The 9,501-nt window shown below is 41.8% G+C and overlaps 1 non-coding gene across 1 annotated transcript; it reads left to right on the plus strand.

Moving 5' to 3' along the window:
• The first annotated feature begins 287 nt into the window (after positions 1-287).
• Positions 288-394, plus strand: LOC111886085 (small nucleolar RNA R71). The gene has a single exon (XR_002848298.1). It is a non-coding gene; the product is annotated as a small nucleolar RNA R71 (small nucleolar RNA).
• Positions 395-9,501: the final 9,107 nt, after the last annotated feature.

Raw genomic sequence — 9,501 nt, forward strand, 5'->3', positions numbered from 1 at the left:
AAACCACTTTTATGGCATGTATTGACTGGTCCATTTATGTTATCCTTCGATCCAAATTGTTCAGCATGGCCATTACAGCTGCTATTTCTTCAGTTTGGGCCCCTCCACCGCCTTTGATTCCATCTTGCCTAGGGTTGTGGTATTCGTGAGAGTGCTTCGCGAATTCTTCAATCAACTCCTTGACCTCCCTTGGATTTTTCTTTGTCAAAGGTCCTTGAGAATCAAGGAGTTGTCTAGTCATAATGTTGACCCCATCATAGAAGATTGACATCTCCTGTTGCACATTTAGATCATGCTGAGGGCAATTTCTGAGCAAGCCCTTGTACCGCTCCCATGCTTCGTATAATGACTCCCCCGGCTGTTGCTTAAAGTTGGCTATTGCCTTCTTGAGTTTGGCTATCTTGGATGGCGGGCAAAACTGGTCCAGGAATTGCTCACGCATTTGAGCCCAAGTGGTAATTGTACCCAGTGGAAGTGCTTTTAACCACTCCTTAGCATCTCCTTTGAAAGTGATGGGAAGCATCCTAAGCAAGACTGTGTTTCTGTTGACATTTGTGACATCGAAGTAATCCGCAATGTTGTTGACTTCATCTAGATGCTTAAAATCATCCTCATGATCTTTCCCGAAAAACGATGTCCTTCAGTGCAGTCAATATGTGCCCCTTCAACTCGAATGTGGCAGTGGCAGGTATTGCGGGTTGGACTAAACCGGGACCCACATCTTCTCAGATCCGCTTCTTGTAAGCTCCCATAGACATCTCTTCAATTGCTGCCATCTCGTTTCATGGCTCATTCTCGGGTTCGCTCGTGTGTTCTTCAAATTCCGGCTCGATATCGTATTCGGATTCGGTTTGGACGGGTGTTTTATCCAAGTGCTCAAAATTGCTCTTGTGCCTCGCGGATGAACTTGACTCTCCTGTCTTCTTTCCCGACTTCCTTGAAAAAACTGACTTAAATTCTTGTAAGGGCGTCTTTTTCTTGTGAATTGCAGACTCATGATCTTCATGTGGTGGCACCAAGGGTGTGTTTGAGCCTCTGGTCATGAACTCCTGCAACTTGCTAAACTAAAAACGTAAAATTGAACTAAAATAAGAAAAACTAACTAACAACTAAAAATCTAGTGTTTTAGATGTCCACGTCGTGGCAGGTATCTGGCCACATCGTGGACTCTGTGACTGAAAGAAAAAATTATACTTTGCTGAAAAATTAACTTTTTGTGGTTTTTACTCCACAAGAAGGATCGATTAATTTAATGCAAATAAATAAGCTAAAAACTAAGCCTTTCCCCGACAACGGCGCCAAAAACTTGATGTGCACAAAAGTACCCACTAATTTTAATATTTATAACCTAACAAACTTAAACTAACTATGCACTTATAGGCAGTGTACCTAGTCATATTACAGTATAGCTTGGGTAAGTCGGGTGTCGATCACAGGGAACGGTGCTACTAATTAATTTACTTACTATTAAATTAACCTAAATATTAAGAAGTTTAAAAGGGTTTTATCTGACTTTACAAGATCAGATGAACTTAAATCAAATTCAATAAGTAAAAACACACTCTTGTTTAGGTTGAATCCACTTCTTCCTTATGGCTAGCTAATGATTACGGATTGTTAAGTTGGTTTTTAGTTGTATTAGTAATGTAGTTCTAACTTTACCAATAATTAACTAATGCATGTCAAACCATGTATGTTCACACATAATTAAACACATAACTAATTATGAATGTAAATATGCTATGTAAGATTTGTTGTATAAACGCAATTGTAGTCACAATACACGTTCTCTAGCACAACTAAGCTTATTTACTCTAACTACTAACTAAGATTGGTCAATCCTAGCTTTAACAATTTAATGTTCACTAAATCATTGGGTAAACAAATTCATGCAGTTAATGGTCACTAACCTACACAGAACATGCAATCAAGCAATTAGAGAAACAAACAATAGCATGCTAAGTAATACAAATCAAACACAAGCAATTTTTACCAACTAAATTTAATCCATAAAAATTGAGCTATTCATAAGTTGGAAGCTTCATCTAGCTAAACAAGAGTATCTAGATTCAGCTGCTCATCATAGCAACTAATAAACTAACACAACTTAAAGTAATAAAAAGCATGTTCTTAATTAACTAAAATATAAACCTTTACTCTTTTTGGTGTTGAAAACCTTTTCCAGAACCTTTCTTTCACTCCAAATCGTCTTCTGGAACTCCTTTCTTCAGCCCAAAAGCTCTCTTTCTCGTAATGATCAGGAACACTTAAATAGACTCCAAAACCCCGCGCCACATCATTGCTATCCAGGCCACGTCGTGGGCTTCAAGTTATCCGTACCGGGCAAGGATTCCTCTGAATCGCGATCTTTATCTTCTAGAATCCTCATGCCACGTTGTGGCCGACTTTGCCACGTCGTGGGTTTAGTAACTTTCGTGGATTTATTCATCTCTTGTCTTCCAAGTCTCCCATGTTCTACATATTGTCACTTTTGGTCCCTCTCTTGGAAAATCCTTTTAATTGACTGAAAATAACAATTTAAAGTCATAAGTACCATTATTCTAAACATATTATCAACTTATTAATAAAAATGTACTTAAATATTGCCTAAAAATATGTATAAATATGGCAATATCAACCCATGAGTTGATCTGCGATTCATCAATCATAGTGTCAAAACCGCATTCTCTCCATATAATTCCGGCTAGCTTGGCTGCTTTCCAGTCATGTTTCCTTTGGGCAGTAGCAGGAGAATCTGTGGAGCTTTCTGAGGACATATGTTCCTCAAGATTCTTTAGATGAGGAGGCGTCAGAGGACGATTTAGGTTGTTTTTCGGTGATAAGTGGGGAGATGGAATATTTTGAGATGGTGGAGGAGAAGGCTGCAGAGTGGGAATTTTATTTGTGGTGATTGGAGGGCTCTGACGGATGGATGTATTTGAGCGACCGCCTTCTCTATCACTTCCTCCTCTTGAGGAATGCAACCCTGGTGCTTCCTCAAGCCATTGTTTAAGTCCATCAACTTTTGCACAAACCTCAGCAAAGTGTGCTTTCATCGATTCGGCCAGTTGGGAGTTGTTTGGAATGGCAGAGTTGAAGAGCAGCTTGTGAATGTCCTTTGTGAGCTGAAGTATCTCTGAGCCATGAAAGTTTGATGTGAGGGATTTCTGCATGCGGGCGATTGTTGCGTGAAGGACAGAAATCGTGGACTCATAGGCAGTATGAGTTTCCTCTATTGCTTTTTGGGACTGGGCAGCTTGATCCGCAATGGCTGTTTGTAAGCCTTGTTTGATGGTGGTTACCTCAGTGATAAGGCGTTCCGCTGCGGCCATAAAATCTTGATGGTCGGCCCTGCGGTTGTTGTCGAGAGATCGGATCCCCATCTCGACTTTGAGAGAAATGCGCTCAGCGGCCATACGCTCTCTCGTTTCGAGTCGTTAGATGCGCTCAATTAGGGATTGCGGACCTGGGAGATCTTCTGATGGAGGCTGGGTAGGGTTAACGGCAGCCAAAATTTGATCAACTTTGGCTTAAAGGTTGAGGAATTCTTTACGAGTGACCACATCTTTCCTCTTTTTCTTCTTCTTTTCTTTAGGCTTAGAAGTGGAGTGCTGAGAACCGCTGGATTCTTCTTCTTCCTCGAACATCATGAGGTCATCATCTAAGGGATTTGGTTTGTTGACCTCTTGGATGTCTTCATCGTCAAAGCCGAAGGTTGGGGCCGAGCTGAGTTCAATAGCTGTCTCTTCGTCTTGATACGGGTTGACTGCGGTAGGTGGAACAGGAGGTGAAGTAGGGGGAACATTAGATGTACCTGCGGCTGGGGTTGAGACTTGAGCTTTCAGCACAGTTTCAGCCATTTGGTCCATCCAGGTCTGAACCTTAAGAATTGTTGCAGCAGTGTGGGCGTTGATGATGGCATTTGCCCAGTATCTGGCTACTGACAGAATTTCTTGTTCATTCTACTTTTGTTGTTTGACCTACTGCTCCTTTCGGGCTTGGAATGCCCTTTTGAAAGCAGCATACTTCTTGATTTCAGCATCAGTGGTTGGTTGATACCGACTCCAAGAGTCATTCGAGTCTTCATCGACAATTCCTTGTTGTCGCACCAAGGTGTCCCTTGGGTTCACGGATCCTTGTACATTAGTGCTCACCGTGCCTAAACCACCTGATACAGATGTAAGCAGAGTAGGATTTCCTGGGCTTCCTTGGTCTCCTTGACCCATGGTCAAGTTTGGCTTCGGCCCAGTTCTGGCATGGGCGAAAGAGATTCCCTGCGGATGGAGTGGTGTTTGTAGTGTTTGGGATACTTGTAAGAGGATGGAGTCTAACTCCTCAGAAGAAAAAATGTGCAGCTTGGAAGCCCTGGAGACCTTAGGGCGATTACCAATTTTATCTACTTGAGATACAACTGGGGGGGCTGTCTCCACGTTCAGAAGAAGATGATGATGAAACAATCTCACAAGATGAGTTTGAGTGGTATTCGAGAGTGGCATTGAATGGATGTGCGGCCATCCCAAGGACTACCGGAGCCTGTTGAGAGGCTTCAGTATCAGTCCGGTCACGCATATGGCTAGTATTTTCGGTTGTCTTTATTTTCTTGAGGATAGATATGGGTAGTCTATCTTCCTCAGAGTCACTACTCGATACAGTGGTGGTTTTGGTTTTACGTTTCTTGGAGGGTGCGGTTTGTTTTGGAGCTTTCTTTTTTGGGTATTGTAGCTTTCCTTTTAGAAGCTACATATTTTCTCCTTTGAGAAATGTTTGAGAGTGTAGTGATAGAGGAAGCTGCGGTTCCCTCAGGAAGAATAGTTGAAGAAGGAAGAGGTGGGGTAGAAGGGTATGGGATAATACCCTCCGTGGCCTCAATATGATCTGAGACATCAGCAGTCTCAAGACCAAGCAGTGAAAGAATGTGTGTGGGGAGCCTGCGGATAGGTCCAAAACTAGTTTGATCAGAGGAAGGAGTATACCTTTTGAGATCCTTAGTGACAAAGAAATTGATGTCACTTCCCATGTCGAGACCAGCATCCCCATGCAGATCAGAAATACACAGAGACCAAAAGCAAGCAAAAGTGAGCTCGTTTAGGTTTTCCTTTGGTTGTCCTTTGGGAATGTACTGGAGGAAGTCATCCCAAAGAATTTGACCGTAGTTGACATCACGGCCGGTGAAGATGCTCCATACAACTTCAAGGAGCTTGAGTCCCATGTTGTCGATGCCTCCGGTTCTGCCAGACAGATAGCAGATGACGAAGTGGCATACAAACTACCAAACCGCAGGCAGCTGATTTTTCTTAAACTCACCAACACCTCGGATTGGTTTCTGGTAACCCATTTGGTATAGTGCGGTAGTGATATCGGATAAGGATGGAGTGAAGATTTTGATGGAGGGATGGATTAACAGGTTAATGGAGGTTAAGAATTTTTCTTTGGTCAAGATGACCAAGGAATCGTTGACGAGGTTCAGATGCACTTCTTGGGGGTTTTCCATTGGTCTGTATGCAGACAGAGCACATTTAAAAAGTGTAGAAACGGGAACAACATCGGTGAATGCGTCGAACGGGCCAAATAGGATGTGGTTCTTGAGATGCTTGATCATCAGTTTTGTTGGAGCATTGTAAGAAGGATGAACGTCAAACACAGCCCTGAAGTTGCTTGAAGCGATTGTTGGTGATGTGGAACCAGTTTGATTCATCAAGCTTGAAGCCTTGGATTGCTTCTTAGATGCACCAGATTTCACCATTGAGAGTTGTGAGATTGAAGTTCTTGAGAGCTTTTGTGAGTTCTTGGAGAGTTGAGAGAGTAATCGATTAACAGAGAGCGTAAACGATTATAGAGAAGAAGAAGGGTTTATAAAGGGGGTAAAAGGATTTTAACCCTAGGTAAAGGATAAGAGGGGGTAAGAAGTTGAATGGGGTTTGTGGGGGGAATCAACGATTCTGGGATTGAATCTCAACCACACGAATATGAAACGGGTTTTGAAGAGATTTGAGAAATCTTAAAAGGAGGTTTTGCATTTAATGGTGGAGTGGACGCATGGTAATACGTCAGGTAATCGTGGGTTGATGAGAGAGAAAGTTGAAACTGATTGGACGTGTTTGGGAGAGGAAAGGACAAGTTGAAAAATGATTGATTTGGGAATCATTCTTTTTGGCATCATCCCTAAAAGAGGTCTGATACGGGGTTTATTAAGAAAGGTAAAGTGACAGTTTCTAAAGGGAATGTTTGTATTTTATTTAATGAAGGATCATTAAATAGCACACAAGGATTCATGAGGTAATGAATAGGTTGGAATTTATTTGAGGTGGTTACGGATGAATTCATCAATGCCGTTGAGAAACTCCATCGCGGATAAAAAAAATTTAGAGAATTTGTGAGACAAACACTTGTACGAAATTTAGAAATAAAGGAAAATTAAGACCCATGAGAGGTACCTAGATTGCGGTATCAAAACCATCTATCATATGTAACTCTCAGTTAGAACCGCAATGGAGACCAAGGATGGTCTGCGGTCGCTAACATTTTAAAAAGAACTGCGGGTTTGGATTCATCATTCCCAACATTTGTAAGAATGTATTGAGTTTTGAAGAGTCAAGAGCTTTTGTAAAAATATCAGCAATCTCTTCACGAGTAGGAACAAAGATGAGTTCAATATTACCTTTCAGAATATGATCTTTGATGAAATGGTACCGTAACTCAATGTGTTTCGTCTTGGAGTGCTGAATAGGATTATGAGAAATAGCTATAGCACTTTCAGAGTCACAGTAAATTGGTATCCGCAACATTATGTACCCGTAGTCTAGTAATAGTGTCTTCATCCAGAGAACTTGGGAACAGTAGCTGGCTGCGGCCACATATTCTGCTTCTGTGGTAGATAGAGATACACATGTTTGTTTTCTTGAAGATCAGCTTACAAGTCTTCCAACTAGAAATTGACATCCACCTGAAGTACTTTTTCTATCGAGCTTACAACCTGCATGATCCGCATCGGTGAAGGCTTGAAGACTGAAGTCATTGCCTGCAGGATACCATAAACCCATAGATTTGCTTTCTTTAAGATACCGAAGAATTTGTTTGGCTGCGGTCATGTGAGACACTTTTGGATCAGCCTGGTATCTTGCACATACACTAGTTGCAAAGACAATGTCAGGTCTGCTTGCGGTGAGGTACATTAGCAAACCAATGATGCCTCTATAAGTCTTGTGATCCACAGGTTCACCAGAGGGATCAACAGAGATCTTATATCCGAAGGCCATAGGGACTTTATCAGAAGAGCAGTTATCCATTGAGTATTTCTTCAGAAGTTTTGTGGTGTATTTTTCTTGATGAATGAAAATTCCTTGCTGAATTTGTTTGACTTGAAGACCTAGAAATAAGTTGATCTCTCTGTTCATGCTCATTTTGAATTTGTTGTTCATGAGCTTTGCAAATTCATCTACCATATCTTGATCAGTAGACCCAAAAATGATATCATCCACATATATTTGTACCATCATAAGGTGGTCACCATTTGCTTTTCTGAATAAAGTGGGATCAATCACTCCTCTTTTGTAACCGGATGAGACAAGAAATTCAGAGAGTGTCTCATACCAAGCTCTTGGAGCTTGTTTCAGGCCATAGACTGCTTTTTCGAGCTTATAGTAGTAGGCTGGAAGTTCATCATTTTCAAATCCTGGAGGTTGCTGAAGGTAAACTTCTTCTTTTAGTTCACCATTGAGGAAGGAACTCTTAACGTCCATTTGGTGTACCTTGACATTTTTGTGGGCTGCGTATGCTAGAAAGATCCGGATGGCTTCCATTCGTGCTACCGGAGCATACGTTTCATCGTAGTCAATGCCTTCTAGTTGACTATAGCCCTTGGCAAAAAGTATTGCCTTGTTTCGGATGACTGAGCCAGATTCATCTAGCTTGTTCTTGAAAACCCATCTTGTACCGACAATAGTATGACCTTGTGGAAGAGGAAAAAGTTGCCATACTTTGTTTCTTTCAAATTCTTCTAATTCTTCTTGCATTACAGCTATCCAATCTGGTTCAAGCAGAGCTTCTTTGATCGTTCGAGGTTCAACTAAAGACATAAATGCTGCATAATGACAGTGGTCAGATAAATCTTTGGAAGACCAAGTCTAGATACCTGCTGATGGGTTCCCAATAATTTGACCTGGTGGATGGTCTTTTGTCCATACATGAAGACGTGGCATTAGATGATCAGCAGTTGCGGTAGAAGAAATGTCTTGGATATCAGAGGAATCTGCGGTTGGGGAAGGTAGTTCCCCCTAGACTTGAGAACATCCTGCTGAATCATCTTGATCTATTAAAGCTGGGTTTCTTGAGGAGTTGGCAAAGATCGAGGTTCCCCCGGGACTGCGGATGGGAGTGCCTCTGGAACTTGAAAAGGTTCCCCCTGGAATGCAGATGAAAGAGTGACAATTCTAGGGTCGGATCTAGTGTCAATATTCTCTATGAGTTCGTCATCTGAGTCGTCCGAAGGTTCGTTTGATGGTGAGACTTCACTTCGGGTAGGAATGTAAGCAGCATCAGGTACTGGAACCTCAACGGTTGTAGAAATATCCAGAGTAGAGCTTTCCCCCTCAACCGGAGAGGTGGAAGTATGGAGTGATACTACTTCAGATAGAGAAGGTCCAGATACGTCGGCATGTTGTTGTTGAGCTGCGGATGATACTAGGACTTCAGATAGTTTCACTGTTTCAATGGGATCAAACAGATCATCATAGTTGATTTCAACTAGATGTATAGGTCTAGAATTGGCAGGAATGTCACTTTCCATGATTGCAGTTGTTTCGGTGGACGGAGGTGCACTGCGGATGTGAGAGTCATCAAATTTCACATCAAAACTTTCAATGATCAACCTTGTTCTTCTGATGAGCACACGATATGCAACCTTGTTAGTGGAATAACCAAGGAAGATACCTTCGTTAGACTTTGGTGCAAACTTATTGAGTTGATCTCTATTGTTGATCACGAAGTATCTACATCCAAAGATATGAAAGAAACGAACATTGGGTTTGCGATTGTTGAGCCCTTCATATGGTGTTTTATTGAGACGCTTCCACACAATACTTCGGTTTTGAACAAAGCATGCGGTTGCTACTGCTTCGGCCCAGAAATAGAGAGGAAGTTGGGCGAAGTTAAGCATGGATCTGGCTGCTTCAACGAGTGTGCGATTTCTTCTTCCTACTACACCATTTTGTTGCGTTGTATAGGGTGCTGAAAATTGTGAGAGATGCCTTTGGAAAATAGAAAACTGGTCAGAAGATGATTAGTGAACTCAGTTCCATTATCACTGTGGATGCGTCTGACTGGAAGCTTGATTTGAAGTTCGATTTCTTTGATGAAGTTAATGAAGATTTGCGATGTCTCTGATTTGATTCTAAGAAAGAAGACCCATGTGAAGCGTGTATAGTCATTAACAATAACCAGTATATACTTTTTTTGGTGAAGACTGGCTACGGTTGAGGGACCGCAGAGATCGATGTGTAGTAG

This window comes from Lactuca sativa, chromosome 2 (assembly GCF_002870075.4).
Source record: "Lactuca sativa cultivar Salinas chromosome 2, Lsat_Salinas_v11, whole genome shotgun sequence".
Classification (NCBI taxonomy): domain Eukaryota; kingdom Viridiplantae; phylum Streptophyta; class Magnoliopsida; order Asterales; family Asteraceae; genus Lactuca; species Lactuca sativa.